The sequence below is a fragment of the Phyllobates terribilis genome, unplaced genomic scaffold (assembly GCF_046119375.1).
Source record: "Phyllobates terribilis strain yellow unplaced genomic scaffold, ASM4611937v1 Scaffold_8__6_contigs__length_399053987, whole genome shotgun sequence".
Taxonomy (NCBI): Eukaryota; Metazoa; Chordata; class Amphibia; order Anura; family Dendrobatidae; genus Phyllobates; species Phyllobates terribilis.
Window position 1 is genome coordinate 299,297,203 of NW_027362768.1, and position 18,736 is coordinate 299,315,938.

At 44.5% G+C, this 18,736-nt stretch overlaps 1 protein-coding gene across 3 annotated transcripts in view; it reads left to right on the top strand.

The window, feature by feature from the left end:
- The window catches only part of LOC141156533 (platelet glycoprotein IX-like), a 61,755-nt gene that overhangs the window by 17,556 nt on the left and 25,463 nt on the right, over window positions 1-18,736 (top strand). The window contains exon 2 of one of the 3 annotated variants that reach the window (XM_073642738.1): window positions 843-934. The exons of 1 other annotated variant lie outside the window; for it this stretch is intronic. The gene's annotated coding sequence lies outside the window, so the exon portion shown is untranslated. Of the gene's footprint in view, window positions 1-842; window positions 935-12,701; window positions 12,789-18,736 lie in introns of those variants that run through there. One more of the 3 variants, XM_073642739.1, reaches the window with a different exon arrangement.

Below are 18,736 nucleotides of genomic sequence, written 5' to 3' on the forward strand. Positions count from 1 at the left end.
TGCATTATACTGTATGAGCTATTAGGGTGCATAATACTGTATGGGCTATGAGGGTGCATTATACTGTATGGTAGTAATGACATGGCAGGGGCGACACACAAGCACAATTAAAGGTGCAGTGTCGCCCCTGGGCTATGGGTTGTATTATACTGTATGAAGGACTATGTGGGGGCTCTTAAACTATATGCAAACAATTATACAGTGTGAAGGTTTGTGTGGGGGCCATTATACAGTGTAGAGAGGTGTGGGGACATTATACTGTATGTAGGCCCATTATACTGCATGGAGGGCTGTGTGGGGTCACAGTTGGGGGAATCATACTGTGTTGGGGTTACTATACACACAGGAGGTGCAGTAATAGAGACATATATGACAGCAGTGGATTAGCATTGGGGTATCAGCAGGATAAGGAGGTTGTACAGGTTAGGAATAACGGTAAAAAATAAAATAAATTCAGCTCACCTGGTTCTCACATGCTCCTGGTGCAGGGAAGCCTGGTAACGTGTGGTCTCACGTAGTAGAAACAGTATAAATGTAAGAAGAAACTGGCTTCCAGGAAACAATTTCCCAAAAAAAATATATATTTTTTTCTATTTTTCTATTTTTCTTTGTCAAAGAGCAGAGTATCATGCTCGAAACGCGTAGCTGGATTCTATGATGTGAGTTATCCATTGAATATTTATCTCATTACCTGAACTGATCTGAACTATTTTTCTATCAATAGAAAAAAAAAAAAGTGGGGGGCAAATTTTTACCTGGAAGCCAGTTTCTTCTTACATTTATAGGAATAACGGTGCCTGAAATGTGGGAAGTCAAATGAGTCTTTGTTGTAATCTCTGCAGCCGAGTCCTAGCTGGAAGAAGTTGCCGTGTCGGTCTGAGCCAGATGGAAAAGACGGGAAAAGTGAATGACTCCACCAAAAAGAATGTCAGCTGTAAGTTACTATCTATAACTGTACTGTGATCTTGACGCACCCCCTGGGCCATGTTCAGGGGATACCCGGAGCCGGATCTGGATAGGGGTAGTAGTCCTTGTGGCGGTGACCCGGTCCGTGCCCAGGGTGTCAAACTAAGTGGCAGTCTATGGCAGTAGATGTTAACTTGGATGTCGACTACGCCACCCGTTGAGTACGGCTTTGCAGCCGCCGCTGCAGAACAGTCCGCTGAGGCCGGTGGTATGGGTGCAGCGATGATGGTATAACCCCCAACGGGAGGGGTATGGCCTCAGGGCAGCAGGTGAAGATGATGGGGGTTGTGACGGTCAATAAGAAGAGTCAGAGTCAGGAGATGCAGTTTCAGGGGTTTTACTCACAAGTGTTCTCTCAGTCACTCTGGCCTTGAGTGACCACCCGAGCCGTGCTGCGTCCACCAGGTCCTGGACTCGGCTAACCCCCAGGCAGTTCTGAAGCGTGGTCCTGAGCTCCCTTCTCTCTCTCTGTCTCTGGCCGTTCCCACCAGGGATCCACCTTTGGCCGGCTCCCTCGGGTCTCTTAGTGGTCAAACCTCCTCTGGGTTCCCTGACCCTATGCTTGGTGTGCCTTTCTGGTGGATTTGGTGAGGGTCGTGGCAAATCTTGACCACGACCTCCGGTTCCTGGCTGAGGATAAGTGGCCTCCACCAGTTCGGGTTCCGGTCCCCGTGTCCGCCAACCCTTCACCCTTTCTGGTCTGTTTCTGGGTTCTTGGGGTTCCCTCTGTCTTTCTCTCTGGGTCCTTCTTTCTCCTCTCTCCTCTGCAGGCTTAGCTCTGGAGCTGGGCCCAGCCGGAGCCACAGCTCCCTGTCAGCCCTCCTGGCTGAACTCCTCTGCTCTGCTCCTCAGGCTAAAAAGACCCTGTCCTAAGATGGTGCCCACCATATATACTCCCTCTATGTGTGAGCCCAGGTGACTAGCACCCAATGAGCTCCTAGCTTTACCCAGACTACTCCCCCTATCTGCCCCTACACTACTGGGATGTTCCACCCCCCTCCCACTCCAGCCAGGGACAGACGCTGTCGTACCTGCACATATACTGGTGGGAGTACCGTAGTTCTGTCCCCCGGAAATGGGATGTATGTAGTGCATGCAGCCTACTGAGCTCAGTCCCACACTCCATCCTTACCCGGGAGTGGAATACCACACCTCTGGAGTGAGGTGCAATACCCCTGTAGCAGCCGAATCCTCAGGGTGCTACAATCTCTTACAGTGGGGAAAAAAAGTATTTAGTCAGCCACCAATTGTGCAAGTTCTCCCACTTGAAAAGATGAGAGAGGCCTGTAATTGACATCATAGGTAGACCTCAAGTATGAGAGACAAAATGAGAAAACAAATCCTGAAAATCACATTGTCTGATTTGGAAAGAAATTTTTTTTCTAATTTTGGTGGAAAATAAGTATTTGGTCAATTACAAACAAGCAAGATTTCTGCCTCTCATAGACCTGTAACTTCTTCTTTAAGAGGCTCTTCTGTCCTCCACTCATTACCTGTAGTACTGGCACCTGTATAACCTTTGTATAGAGATTTCTTTTAGTAACAGCGCGGTCATCAGCTGAGTGTCTCCTACATCCACTATTAGGGTGAGCCACCATAGCTGTAATCAGGGTTACCTGGTTAGGGGCCCACTCAGGAGTTTCGCCCTCCCTGAACCAAACCCCTAGCTACGACTCTGCCTACAGGTAATGCACCAGACCTCACACTTTAAGTACTATAAGTACTACACCCTACTTCACACTTTAGCTGCAACTCCAAAATTGCATGTTTTCACAAGCACTCTGACATTTTACTCATTAAATAAATTGAGAATACTCCAGCATATACGGGATGTCACAGGCAATATATGGTACTGTGCAAAAAATTTTAGGCAGGTGTGGAAAACATGATGCAAAGTAAGAATGCTTTAAAAAAATAGAAGTGTTAATAGTTTATTTTTTATCAATTAACCAAATGCAAAGTGAGTGAACAAAAAAGCATAAAATCATTTCTTCTAGGTACACTTGCACACAGTTCTTGAAGGAACTCGGCAGGGAAGGTTGTACAAAACATCTTGGAGAATTAACCACAAATATTTCTCACTCTTCATGTAATCCCAGACATACTGGATGATGTTGAGATCGGGGTTCTGTGAGGACCATATCATCACTTCCAAAACTCCTTGTTCTTTTCAATGAGGATAGTTCTTAATTACATTAGCTGTATGTTTGGGATCGTTGTCCTGCTGCAGAATAAATATGAAGCCAATCAGACGCCTCCCTGATGGTTTAACATGATGTATAAGTATGTGCCTGTATTTTTCAGAATTGAGGACATCAATATTCTTAACTAAATTTCCAATTTCACTTGATGAAATGCAGCCCCAAACTTGCAGTGACCATCGACCCCAAGTTTTCTTGGCCGACTACTGTGTCTACGGTTCTCAATGTTGCCCATTATTTGGTGTCTTTAATGCTGAGACATACAAGCAGATACTTATCCATCATGTAATACCATTTAACCGAGAAAGACCGGGACCTTGTTCTGGTGATTTTTGGGGTCTCAGCAGTGGGACCCCCCGGCGAACTTAAAATTATAACCATCCTGTCCATAGGTGATAAATGTTAGTGAACAAACTCTTTTAAGCCTTTTGGGCAGCTCAGTGCCCAGTGTGAAAATACCCATTTTTTTAATACATGGAAACATGTAAAATGAAAAAAAAACAAACATAAATGTTTTTTTGTTTTTTTTAAAGGTCAAGAAAACAAACAGCTTAATTTAATCCATAAGTAAAGAATCTCTGCTATAACAGACATATTGACAATTGTTTTACTTTGTTGGACCTATGAGTGTACAATTATTAAATCAACATCATAACTAGATGAAACCGTAAAATACTCATCCAAATATAAAACATTTTTTTTTCATAAAATTATGTTAATACAGGGATGCTGCACCCCTCCCAGATAACCATGGTACAATTAAAGCCTTCCATTAATGTATGGTCTCTCGGCTCCCTTTTCTCAAGGTAAAACTAATTTAGCTGCAGCCGGTGTAAGGTGCATAAACCTAATTTGCAATTCTTAGAGACATTTCCACAATTAAGTTTCAGTTTTAATATTTAATTTCTCATCTGAGCTTCCCAATGGAAATGATCTTAACTGGATATGGCATTCAAGTTACTAAGTTACTGACTTTAATTTACCCGACTAGTGACACCTTCTGACTATGAAAACATCCCGAGTTTAACCTCATACATGCTGTACGCTTGTATGAAATTCATGAAGACATAATTTCCATTTGCCCTATTAGGGTAGTTTTACACATTGCAAAAAATGTTGGTGTTTTTTGTTTTTTTTTATGGCAAAAAAAATCACTTTTGCTAGATGTTTCGACTCAATTGGAAACTATGAAATACACTAAAATAGTATGTTTTTTGTATGCCATTTTTCACACTTTTGCTGCATTTTTCAGGATCCAAGCCTAGAGGTTTTTTTCTTTCACCAAACATGTATTTATGGTTTTCCCTTAGGCTTTACTATAAAATGAGAAAGACTTGAAAAATTTATAGTATCTTTACTAAGCCAGAAAAAATATGCTGCAAAAAGTCTCTGTGCATCAAAAACAAAAAACAAGCGATTTGGTACCCCACTCTAAGGTAAGGAGGGAGTACTACCCGGGACCCACCCACCTACATCCAACACTACACCATTCCAGACCAGCAAGAGGAGCAAGATGCACTGATCTACTGCTGAGCCCTGTCCCTGGTTGGAAGGGGGGGGGACCAAGAGAGGGGGAACCATGTAGTGGGTGTGGGTAGAGGAAGTGGACCAGGGGAGCACCGTCAGAAGGAGTATAAAAAGAAGGTAGAAGGTTCTAGAACAAGCCAGTCTCCTGCTCCAGTGCTTGGAGCAGGAGTGCAGTGTGAGTACAGAGGAGAAACAGTGGGGAGTAGGAGCTCAGAAGGAGCTCCGCTCAGGGGAATGAAGAGCAGGCCTAGTCCGAGAGGCCCAGGAGAGAGAGTGAGAGAGGACGGGAGCAGAGGGAAGGCTCCAGAGACAGAGGGGGATCCCATGGGCACGGTGAGTGCAGGAAGCCACCCCTGCGCCCAAATCTACACGGACATGGAGGGATCAGGCCACAGAGGGGACTGGCCCCTAAACTAGTGGAGAATAATCAGGCTCAGCTAGATAACCGGAGGCTGCTGTACTTGCAAGGTGCAGCGGACAACCACTACAATTACATCGCCAAAAAGGTGGCCGCATAGGGTCCAGGGGATTGCAAGTCGCCTGACAAGACCCGAGGCTACCAGCTTGGGACACTGATTGTGAGGCGCAGGGCAGGAGGGCGAGAGCCAGCGCAGGGAAGACGACCGAGAAAGGAACATAGAATAGGGTCCCGTCTAAGTGCTCCTGAGATACCTGAGAGTTTGCTGAACCCCTTCCCTGGTGGACACAGGACGACGTGGGAGGTTATACACTGGCCTTGGTAACCTGGAGTCTTGCACAACCGTGAGTAAAACCTGAAAACTGCACCCCATTGGGTCCTGGAATTATTGCTGCGCCATCACCAGCCCTGCACTACACAGCACCAGCAACATCTACCTCATAAATCCACTATATCCTGCCCTGGAGCTAAGCTCTGCCTGTGGAGAGCTGAACCAACTCTGCTGCGTCACCATCAGCTCCAGTAGATCTGTACCGCAGCGATGGCCCCATATAGCCGCATACCACAGGTGGCGCCCAAACATTATCTCTAAAAACTTTATTCCCCTTTTACTACTTTTTCCCTTTAATTGACCGCCCTGAGTCACGGACCGGGTCACTGCCACCGTGACATCGCCCAGCATCGACCGGCCCAGCTACCGAGTACCCCACGGCCCAGCGGGCGCTTCAGTTCCTCACCTGGTTTTGGCTCCCACTCCTGGGAAAAAAATACTGACTGAATACTGACCAAATACTGATAGTGGGGCCGTGGCCTTAAAAAGCTTGTCTCTAGCTGTGTGTCCATGTTTGGGAGCCGGTCCTGCTCAGCCCTTATTTTGTTTCTGTTTTGGGTTTTGCCTGTTTTTCGGCCAGTGTGAATGTGCTTCTAATTTGCTTGCATAACAACTTGACTCCAGTTCATTTCTTTTGTTTAGTTTTACACAGTGCAAAAAATGTTGGTGTTTTTTATGGGAAAAAATCCACTTTTGCTAGATGTTCCGAGTCAATTGGAGACTATGAAATACACTAAAATAGTATGTTTTTTGTATGCCATTTTTCACACTTTTGGTGCATTTTTCAGGATCCTGGTCTAGAGGTTTTTCATACACCAAACATGTTTTTATGGTTTTCCCTTAGGCTTTACTATAAAATGAAAAAGACTTGAAAAATTTATAGTATCTTTACTAAGCCAGAAAAAATATGCAACAAAAAGTCTCCGTGCATCAAAAACAAAAAGCAAGCGATTTGGACCCCTTCTATTAAGGCTTCTGTACACATCAGATAAAAGATAGCCAAAACCACTGATTGTGGCGAGATTGGTGGACAATCTAATGTGTATGGACTCTCCCCCAATAAATTATGTTGGAGGAGAGAAATATTCAGCTTGTTGAATCTCAACATCCGATCCCTTTGTTCAATGCAGAGATAAGCAGAGTCAAGCATTCCTGTGTATCGGAGAGAAGGGAGAAATATCTCTCCGCCAAACAATTCTTTAGTCGACAGCTGTCTAACATACAGGGGCATCTCACTAAATTAGAATATCATTAAAAAGTTAATTTATTTCAGTTCTTCAATACAAAAAGTGAAAGTCATATATTATATAGAGTCATTACAAACAGAGTGATCTATTTCAAGTGTTTATTTCTGTTAATGTTGATGATTATGGCTTACAGCCAATGAAAACACAAAAGTCATTATCTCGGTAAATTAAAATAATTAAGCAAAAAACCCTGCAAAGGCTTCCTAAGCGTTTAAAAAGGTCCCTTAGTCTGTTTCAGTAGGCTCCACAATCATGGGGAAGACTGCTAACTTGACAGATGTCCAGAAGGCAGTCATTGACACCCTCCACAAGGTCCCAGAGTTCCAATTTTCATTTGGAAATCAAGGTCTCAGAGTCTGGAGGAAGAGTACAGAGGCCACAATCCAAGCTGCTTGAGGTCTAGTGTGAAGTTTCCACAATCAGTGATGGTTTGGGGAGCCATGTCATCTGCTGGTGTAGGTCCACTGTGTTTTTATCAAGACCAAATTCAGCGCGGCCGTCTACCAGGAAATTATAGAGCACTTCAAGCTTCCCTCTGCCGACAAGCTTTTTGAAGATGTAAATTTCATTCTCCAACAGGACTTGGCCCCTGTCCACACTGCCAAAAGTACCAATACCTGGTTTACAAACAACAGTATCACTGTGCTTGATTGGCCAGCAAACTCGCCTGACCTTATCCCCATAGAGAATCTATTATAGAGAATCTATGGGGTAATGTCAAGAGGAAGATGAGAGACACCAGACCCAACAATGCAGACAAGCTGAAGACTGCTATCAAAGCAACCTGGGCTTTCATAACACCTCAGCAGTGCCACAGGCTGATCGCCTCCATGCCACGCCACATTGATGCAGTAATTGATGCAAAAGGAGCCCCGACCAAGTATTGAGTGCATTTACTGAACAACATTTTTCAAGCTGTTGTTATAAAGTATTCTAATTTACTGAGATAATGACTTTTGTGTTTTCATTGGCTGTAAGCCATAATCATCAGCATTAACAGAAATAAGCACTTGAAATAGATCACTCTGTTTGTAATGACACTATATAATATAGGAGTTTCACTTTTTGTATTGAAGAACTGAAATAAATTAACTTTTTGATGATATTCTAATTTAGTGAGATGCACCTGTATATGGAGTCAAAGCAGATATTTGCTAACAAAGGATCGTGTTTTTTTATTGAGTTGCCCATGCAATATCTTATTTTTCAGAAATCTACAATGGACCGCAATGACATAAGTCATCATTAGAGATGAGCTCATCTTTTGAACTCCGAATTCACCAGATTGACTGATTTTAACTAAAAAGTTTAATTTGCAGTAAATCAATTTGCAGCAAATCGCAAGTTCTCCAATTGTCCTGAAAAGTCATGTATAGCACTCTGAGATCTCCTAGAACTGTATTGAAGCCTTTTTAAGCTTTTTCACACACAGCCTTAAGCCGTTTTTCTCACTTATATAAACAAGACTGATTATTTCGATCAGACTTCAATCAGAGTAAGGTTCGAGTGTCACCAGTTTTTCTTCTACGTGGAGAAAGAAAATGTTTCTCTACTTTCTTCCTGATAGTCTGTGAAAATTGGACCGCACTTTGTGGTCTGGGAAAAAATTGCAACGCACCGACTCTCGGATCAAAATCGGATATGTCTCCACGATTTTCAGTGGACAAAAAAATCATGCACATGTAAATGGCCCCATAGACTATCACAGGTATGAGTGCTAACAGTGAAAACCATGGGTGGCACTCGTACACGAAAACGGACGTCTGAATGAGGCCATGTCAAAGTGAGGTCTTGCGAGGCTTCTTTGGCTGATGCAATTTTCTGATTTGTGTAAAATGTCACTGGACATTTTTTTTTTGATGATTCGCGAAGTCCAGAGAATTTAATAAAATTCAACACAAATTCAATTTGCATGGAATCGATTCACTCGTCTCTAGTTATTAGGTCATTTGCTCCCCTTCCTTATAGGCAGCTATGACATGCAATCGTCTGGTCCATACAAAGGACCAGACTTCCGCACGCTGTGATTTTTTTTCTCAGTGCTGTCCGTTTGTTCATGTTTGTTTGATAAAAGCTTGAAAAAACTTCTCACACGCAAAAAAAAAATGATGAAACTAATGGTAAAAAATGATTTTTTTTTTGTAATGAACTCGTTAGTTTAACGGGCAAGTCTGATCCGAGAAAAATTGATCGGACTAGTGCATAGGGACGAGTCAGACCGGCGTATAACTCAGACGAGGATCGCAATGCAATGCTCGGACTGACTGTCAGCTCTCCCTACCCGAGCATGACAGCAGCATAGAAATACACGCTCCTGTTGGAAGAGCCGAAGGCCAGTCCGAGCTTAGCGTTGTGATCCTCTTCCGAGTTATACAGCCATCTGACTCTCCCCATACTGTAATTTTTTTTTAACACGCAGAACATCGGTCTGTAAAATCACTAGGGCGAACTACCCATTTACTTGCATTAGCCCCGTGCTGTCTGTTTGCTATCCATTTTGCATAAAGACAGCACAGGGATGTAAAATACGCTTGTCTGTACCAGCCCTTAAAGGGAATCTGTCACCAGGTTTTTGCTACCCCTATCTGAAAGAAGTATTATGTAGGGGCAGAGACCCTGATTCTAGCGATTTGTCACTTACTGGGCTGCTTGCTGCAGTTTTGATAAAATCTCAGTTTTATCTACCAGTTCTCTGAATGCTGAGCTCTGTGTAACCCTATCCACACCACTGATTGGCAGCTTACTGTGTATACTGTGAATAAAAAGAAAGCTGTCAATCAGTGGGGCGGGCGGGGTTATATACAGCTCAATATGGGGGATTACATGGCAGCAGGATTACTAGTCATCTAGTGATAAAACTTGAATTTTGGGCATCTTTAATGTACACCAGTCAGGGACTGGAGAATATCCCTATCATAATTTATGCCACTTTTTGGCATAAATTATGATGAATTCATCAGCCGCCCTCAGCCATGCCTCTTTCCTGCTCAGCTTCACACATCTTTCAAAATAGTTGGCAACGCTGGCATAAAAACATAAAGTCCCAAATTTGTATTTTTTTTTTTGCAACTGTGAGTTGTGCAAAAATTTTGCAACACTTCAAATGATTTAACCTCGATTTGCTATCCGGCCTTCCTAGGAAAGTCTGCAGTCACTCTATGCAGTCACTCTTGGTGTGCACGCTGTTAGGATTCTACGGTAATGCCGGTAAGAGCAGGCACTCGCATCACTGCAAGTATGTAATTTGCATACTTTCGTCCACATTCCTATTAGACGTGCTTGGCCTCGCTTAATTCACTTGCTCATTTACTTGGCGACTTATGGTCCCGTGACTGGCTGCTCTTGGCGGCAATACCAAAGAATCCTGAGAGCGTGCGATGCACACACTGTAAGGATTCAGAAGTCTGTAGTCACATAGAGTGACTTTAATGTGGAGCTGTAGGTATATGGAGTGAAATTTAAGCAGTTAGTAAGTATAATTTAATGGATAAAAACATAAAGAAATGAACTGGAATATATGCTGGTATGCATGGAACGTGTAGGCGCATGTTCACACTGACCACTAAACAGACAAAACCTAAGATAAAAGCAAAATGAGCAAATACCCTGCAGTAAATAAATAAATAAATAGCAATAGTGCATGAAAGTAACATAGGGTACTTAGTTAACATAATTTTGATAAAAAAAAAACATAAAGGCCATCCCACCACGTCAAGGTGACCCTATTTGGGACAGTCCTAGCCTCTAGTATTAAAATTACATAAATGTGAATAAGGGCCGAGCAGGACCAAGACTACAAATACGGTCACCTTGACGTGGTGGGATGGTTTTTACGTTTTTTGAACAAAATTATGTTAACTAAGCACCCTATGTTATTTTCATGCACTATTGCTATTTATTTCTTTACTGCAGGGTATTTGCTCATTTTGTTTTTATCTTACGTTTTGATAATTTAATAAATGCATAAAAATATTAATATAAAAGAAATTACCTTTCTCCAATAATTTAAAGCTCCCAGAGTAGCATGCCGATGACGGCAAAACAAGCGGCACAAATATCATAGCTACTAAATCCTACAATGTTTAATCCAAGGTGACCTTGTCTATTGAGTGTCAAAATCGGCTTCAGCTCCTATATGTATTCAGTAATGCAAAGACCTGGCTGATGGCAACCCGCTGGCAGCACAAATAAATAATTTTTTTTTTTTTTCCAATTTCCAGGCAGTTTCATTGCAGCTGCAGAACTGTTAGCCTGGCACAAAGTGGAGATAAACTGTATGGGCAGGTAGATAAATTAGGATCCTCAGATGAAAAATTGATACTGAAGTTGAAAATGAATTAATGCAAGATACGACTCAGCAACTAAAATATAATCTATAGCAATAATGTTTTGCTGCAAGGTGTTTGGAAAAATAATGTATTGGGGATAATTCACTGCCCAGGAGAACAGCAATTCGAATTATATGACAAGAAGTACAAGGAAATATGGAGCCATTGAAAGGAGCTGCAGATCCCAGAGCCGAGTTCAGGCTGGGCTGATAAATGTACTGTGTTAGTGTATCAGAGGCATTACATCCTTGCCGAATATCGGCACCACAGGCACTAGAATTATGTGCCGCCTTCAAAAGCATCATTCAACAGCACAGCATCAACTGTCCATATCTGACGAATGATTCCATTACAAGCAATGCTTTATTCTTCACTTGACTAAACAAACAGAGCTCAAACTTCTGGGCGCACTGCGAAATACAAAGCCCAATGCAGAAACGTGTAGCATAAATTCTGCACATTTTCCCTCCAGATCTGCAGGTGGAAAAACCACAGGGTATTACAGCACCAGCAATGTGGAAGAGATTTTACCTAATTTCATCCATGGGCTGTAGAGAAATAAATTGGTATGTGGTGTGAATCAGAAATCCGCCGCATGTCAATTCTTATTGCACATTTGGTCGCAGATTTTCCCTACTGAGTTTAATAGGGAAGTCAAAAATCCTCAACAAAAGCAGAAAAAATCCAACAAGTTTTTCAAGAGGGATCCACTACAGAAAATCCTTTTTTTTTATTTTTTAAGGTTTTGGGTTTTTTTCACTTGAAGCATTTCCTAAAGTGGCATTGATGATATTACTGAAAAATTTGTTTCACATTGTGTTTTATAGCCATTTGATTTGTCAGTGTCCAGTTTAGAGCAGAATAGAAATTTGCCGCAAAAAAAATGATGCTTTTTTTTTCCGTTGCAAAAAAAAAAGCTCAAAAATGTTAGACAGCAAAGGAAATTTTCCATTGAAGGCAAAAGGCAAAATTGAATACTCCAAAATTTGTATAATGTACCATTTATATTACTGGTGTTTGCTTAAGCAGCAAAAAGACAACAAGGCACAAGTTTAAAGGGTTTGTCCAGGCTTAGGACACAAGTCTGCAGTCATTATGTAACTTCAGACTTGTGAATCCGTACAGTGTGCACAGAGCGCACTGTCAGGATTCTCATGTGCCTGCAAGTATACGATTTGCATACTTCCGGCCTCATTCCAACTAGATATGTCTGACCTCGCTCAATTCACTTGTATTGAGTGAAGCCTCGCATGTCTAGTTAGAATGTGGCTGGGAGTACACATATCGCATACTTGCGATCACAAGCCTGCCCGCTCCCAGCGAAGGCACTGGAGAATTCTGACCGCGTGCATACCGAGTGCTGTGAGGATTCACAAGTCTGCAGTCACACAGAGTGGCTGCAGACTTGCGCCCCAAGCCTAGACAACCCCTTTAACTACTACCCCTACCTACACCTCCTATACCTAAGCCCTTGTATCTGTTTAGATTTCTATATCGAACCACAAAAGAGAATCAACGGAGCAACCATGAACCACCAGTAAAGTTAAAACATAGTTTATTGAAAAAATATATTAAATGATTACTACCATTATATACATGGGTCTACAAATGAGGAAGTAGAGGGGAAAACATCAAGAAACCAATGTAAAATACAACACTCAGCAGAAAATCACGTCTTGAAATAGTATACTTCTCCTTGAGAAAGCTTAAACACGAAACGTGCGTCGGGGCAGCGTGGTGCTGGGATTATCCTATCCTCCCTCATCATGGGTAAGCAACACTCTCTTTAATAAGCCACTTGGCTTTTATAATGTTATGTGTTTTGCATACACATTGTTTCAAGAGGTGATTGTGATTTTCTGCTGGGTGTTGTATTTTGTATTGGATTCTTGATGCTCTCCCCGTTATACCTCCTTTGTAGACCCATAGGTATATAATGGTAGTAATCGTTTAATATATTTTTTCAATAAACTATGTTTTAACTTTACTGGTGGTTCATGGTTGCTCCGTTGGTTCTCTTTTGTTGTTCATTATGTTTTTAGTACTCTGCCTCCTTACTATATTTAGTCCTTGAGATTTATTTAGGGGGGGGGGAGGCTTTTTTTCTACTCTTGTCCTTAACCCACACATGGATAATGTGCTCTATAAATGTTGTAATATTTATATTTGCCTTTCTATATTCTAGAGAATAAGGCTGTGAGCCCACTATGCTTTTTATAAGCGTCCCCGCAGCGGCAATTCCGCTGCAAAAGCGCTTAAAAAACGCTTGGTAGAAGATCTGCAATGTTCCCCAATAATAATCCGCATGTGCTGTGTACATGACTCGCCCCCTGGGCCGTGGGGTACTCGGAACCGGGCCTTCTAGTGTACGATGCTGATGGGGGTAGTATGGCAACCCGGTCCCGTGGCTCAGGGTGGTCAGACCAGTGGCAATCTTTTACATGTTTTAGGTTAATGTCCGACTACGCCACCCGTGGATTGCGGTCAGGGAGGACTGCCGCTGCAGGGCAGACCGCTGAGGCTGGTGTTGTGGGTGCAGCAGAGAATAGTATAACTCCCCACGGGAGGAGTGTAGCCTCGGGGCAATGAGCGTAGATGGTGGGGGTTGTGGTGCAGGGAGTCTCAGTACCGTTAGTGCTGGCGAGGTAAGAAACACAGACACAACGTGTTGCAGTCCAGGGTCTTTTACTCACAGTTCGTATACTCCAAGCCACTTCTGTACAAGTAGTGACTGCCCAAGCCGTGCTGCGTCCACCAGGTGAGGGGCTCGGTCAACCTCCAGGCAATTCAGGAGAATGGCACAGAACTCCCTTCTATCCTTCCTCTGGCCGTGCCCCACCAGTGACCAAACTTCTGTCCGGCTGCCTCGGGCCTTCTCTGGTGGCGCCAGCTTCCCTGGCCCTATGTTGTGCCTTCCTAGTAGGTTTAGCGAGGGGTCATACCAATAAATGATCACGACCTCCGATTCTTGGCTGAGGCTTATTTGCCTACACCAACTTGAGATCCGGTACCCTTTTCTTGCCTGACCCGTCACCCGTAATTTCCTGGGTTCTTAGGGTCCCTTCTACCTTCGTGTTCCTGGGCCTTTCTATTCTGCTCCTTTCTCTTTCTCTGTTCCGTTTCTCTTCCTTCTCTCCCTCTCGCCCTGCCCGTGTCCCTAGGCCTGGCTCCGGAGCAGAACTCCAGCGGAGCCTCTGCTCCCCTTCTCCTCCACTCTCACTTTCTCCTCACAGACTGAACACTGTTCTAAGATGGTGCCCACCTTTTATACCTCCTCCTCCGTGTCTGAGCTCAGGTGACCTGCATCCAATGAGCTCCTTCCTATGCCCAGAAACCAGCCCCTATCTGCTCCCACATCACTAGGGTTCCCCCCCTCCCCACTCCAGCCAGGGACATAGTCAGTCGTGCCTGCATACTAATGGGAGCACCGTCGAGCTGTCCCCCGGAAATGAGGAGTGTATATATGTGCAGCTAACTGAGCCCTGGTCCATACTCCATCCTTACCCGGGAGTGGAATATCACACCTCTGGTTGAGGTGCAATACCCCTGTAGCGGCCGAACCCTCGGGGCGCTACACACATGCTGTGGAAATTTCTGCTGCAGATTATCATTGCGGAAAAATCCGCAGCACTACCATTAATTTTACATGATTGCGGCGTTTTCACCGCCATTGACTTGCATTGAATTGCTTAATGTCCACATGACTACATGTGCACATACGGATATTAAGCGATTCAATGTGTGGGTGGTACCCGGGTCTGGAGAAGAGGAGACTCTCCTCCAGACCTGGGTACCATAGAATCTGTAAAAAAAAGAATAAAATAAAAAATAAATATTATACTTACCTTCTGATGGCCCCCGGTCTCCTGTACGGTGCGTCCTGGCTACCCGGTGGCTCGCGATAGTGTAAAAGGACCTTCCATGATGTCATGGCGGTCGCGTGACCTGTCACATGACATGGCCATCGGAAGGTGAGTATAATGTTTGTTTTTTTTACCATTTTTATTCTTTTTTTTAAACTATTAACTTGGTCACACTATATAAATCCATGCCGGTTGCATGGATTTATATAGTGTGACCAAGTTGTCAAGCACTTTCCAAGTGATGCTAAAATCGTTTGGAAAGCGCTTGACAACCCACATGCGAAATCGCATGTGCAAAACGCGTCAAAAACGCTTGTCCCTGGCTGAAAAAACGCATGAAAAATCTGCACGCGTTTTCTCTGCCAGGGAGATGCAGAAACGCTCAGGAAAAATCCGGAGCATTTCTGCATCGTGGGCACATAGCCTAAGCTAGTTTACTGTGTTATTCTATTCAGAGGAGTAGACAAAAAATGTATACCATACTGTATAGATTTTTTACAAATAGAGCCAACACATGCCCCTAAATGTTTGGAGAGTGGTGTACTCTGCTGCCTATAATCAGTTGTATAAGAAAATAAATTATTCTGACATTTACCATACCTTTGAAGAAAATTTAAAATATAATGTGAATAGAGTCTTGTATGGGTATGTCAGCCCAGATGGCAAAAATGTCAAGAGGTGCATAGTACAGAAATGCACCACATTACTTGTGCACTAGTTTCATTTTAGCGAATCTGTCACCAGGTTTTTGATACCCCATCTGAGAGCAGCATGATGTAAGGGCAGAGATCCTGATTCCAGCGATGTATCACTTACTGGGTAGTGTTGAGCCACCCCCGTAGTGTTCGAGTTCGGTTCAGTTCGTCGAACACCCGTGTGTTCGCCGAACTGTTCGTCAAACACCTTCGAACACCGTTGAAACCAATGGCAGGCAAACAAAAACACATAGAAACACATAGAAAACACCTTCAAAGGTGTCCAAAAGCTGACAAACTGCTCAGAAGACACAACTAACACATGGAAAAGTGACAAGTACATATAGTCATGCGAAAAGAAAAGAGGTGGAGGAGTAAAAGGAGGGGGAGACACAGATATAGGCATGTCATGCCCTTCTAAAATCCAAAAAGTGAGAAGCCGACACATTCAGTCCGCTCCTGCCCGTGCCACCTCCGTGTCGCCGGGTTTGTGCCAGAGCCGCGGTGAACCCTGACGGCCAGCCCCCCTCTCCCAATACTGGTGCCTGTCCGCTGGTGGGTCGAGCGAGCCCCCCTGTGGTGGAGGCAGCTCTAAGCTTTTTAATTTAAATTGTCTCTCTAATTTGAATGAATACACTTTAAATCCATTTACAAGGATCTATTGGAGGGCAAGTCTCATGCCAGCAGCCGCGTAATTCCAGCTCCAGTAGCATCCACTAAAGCTGCTGCAGTTAAAAAGCTTTTATAAGGATCGAGCTCGGCTGTCCACCGCAAGGCATCCTACTGCCAGTCCCAGCCCCTATGCCTTGGGGTGCCTCCTGATGCTCTTCACTGAGTATCCCGTGGGCCCGAAGCATTTCCTTTGAAAAAATTAAGTGTCCAAACTACAAGTGGTGTAGCTTGCTTAACAGCCGGGATAATCCACTGACTAGCAGACACTGCTACTAGGCACAAAGTATTTCCTGGGCTAGATGCAGTTAAAAATTTGTAATTAGATACTCTCGTTGGATGCTGAGAAAGCATTCCATAGAGTCTCCTGGCACGCCATATATGATTCTCTTAAAAAGCTTGGGGTAGGGGTCTAGGGGACCCTTTTATAGCCAAAATCACGGCCCTGTATCACAATACGTCACCTAGGCTGAAGATAAATGGAACTGTAGCACCCTGAGGGCTCGGTTGCTACAGAGGTATTGCACCTCACCCAGAGGTGTGATATCTCACTCTCAGGTAAGGATGGAGTGTGGATCAGGACCCAACACCTGCATGCATTACACCACATTGCCGTGGGGCAGGGCGACCAATATGCCTCTGAGATGGGCACGACAGTCCCTGTCCCTGGCTGGAGTGGGGGGAGGGAACACTGAGGAAGGGGAACCCTGTAGTGCAGGAGCAGGGAGGAAGCAGTTCCTGGGTGCATTGAGAAGGGAGTATAAAAGGTGGGCACCATCTTAGTTCAGTGCAGAGAAGTCTGAGCAGAAGTGGCAGGGAGCAGGGGCTCTGCATGAGCTCTGCTCCGGAGGCGGGCCTAGTAACAGAGGCCCAGGCCTGGAAGAGGGAGAAGGAAGGAAGAGGAGCGGAGAAGGCTCCAGGAACGAGGAATGAAGGGATCCCAGGGGTGCGGACAGGCGAGTCGCCACCGCACGCCCGAATCCACCTGCGTGGAGGGGTCAGGCCAAAGGGGGAGACCGGTCCCCGAAACTAGTGGAGGCAGGAAACGACCCTCAGCTAGAAACCGGAGGCTGTGACATTTTATGTGGCGCAGCCCCTCGCTACACCTGCTAGGAAGGCACCACATAGGGTCAGGGAAACTGGCGCCAAGTTTACCAAGAGGAGGCCCGAGGCAGCCGGACAGAAGGGTTGGTAAGAAAGGCCAGACAAAGGACACACAAAGGGGGTCCTGTGAAGCGCTCCAAAGTTATCTGGGAGTTGTCTGAGCCCCTCACCTGGTGAGCACAGTACGACGTGGGCAGCCGTTACCTGCAGACGTGGTCTGGATAATAAGAACTGTGAGTAAAGGCCCTGGACTGCATCACTGACTCCGTGTCGTTACTGCTGCTGCCCTGCACCATCACTCCCATCCTCCGCATACACTGCCCTGAGGCTATACTCCTCCCGTGGGGAGTTATGCTACGCTCTGCTGCACCCACAACACCAGCCTCAGCGGTCTGCCCTGCAGCGGCGGTTCACTCTGACCGCAATCCACGGGTGGCGTAGTCGGACATTTAAACATCAAAACCACATAAATAGTTCCGCCACTGGTTTGACCACCCTGAGCCACGGAACCGGGTCGCCGCCACGAAGACTACAACCACCAGCATCCACCAAAAAGGGTCCGGCTCCGGGTGTCCCAAGGCCCAGGGGGTGCATCAGAACATTTTCATCACCTTTCACAATCACCAATGGGACAAGGCAGGGATGTCCTCTGTCCCCTCTCTTATACATCCTAGTGACGGAGCACCTGCTCTCATCAATTCGCCATAACCCCAATATTAGGTGGATTGAGGTGGGAGGCACCGAGTACAAGTGCTCTCTATTTGCTGATGATGTCCTAGTATATATCACTCAATCACATATATCCATCCATGCTGTTATGGCTGAAATAGATCACTTTGTTACATGGTCAAATTTTAAAATCAATGCAGCGAAGTCTGAGGCCCTCGATGTCTCCCTCCCCAAATCCATATAGGATTCCATCCAGTCCAACTTTCCCTTTGCCTGGCCCTCACAGGGTATCAAATACTTAGAAATTCCTATTCATAGAGACCTCTCCCATCTATGTTATCTTAATTTTGGGCCCTTTATTGAACAACTCCATACAGACCACGGTTGGCAAGTTAGAACTGTAAGATTCACTACGTGAACCACTGGTGTTTTGTGGAAAAGCACATGTACACTGTGTTCCAAATTATTATGCAAAAAGTGTTTAGGCGTGATAAGGGAAGAATTTGTTTGTTTGTCAGTTAAAATCATTGATGGTGATGTGTGTCAGGGCTCTTTATATCACTGTAAGCAATTGCAGACACCTGTGCTAATTAGTTTGGCAGGTGTGTCCAATCAAAGGCAAGACTACTTAAGAAGGCTGTCTCACATTATTAAGCAGCCTACATTTTCTGCCAAAATGGGAAAGAAAAAGGATGTGTCGGCTGCTGAGAAGCAACAA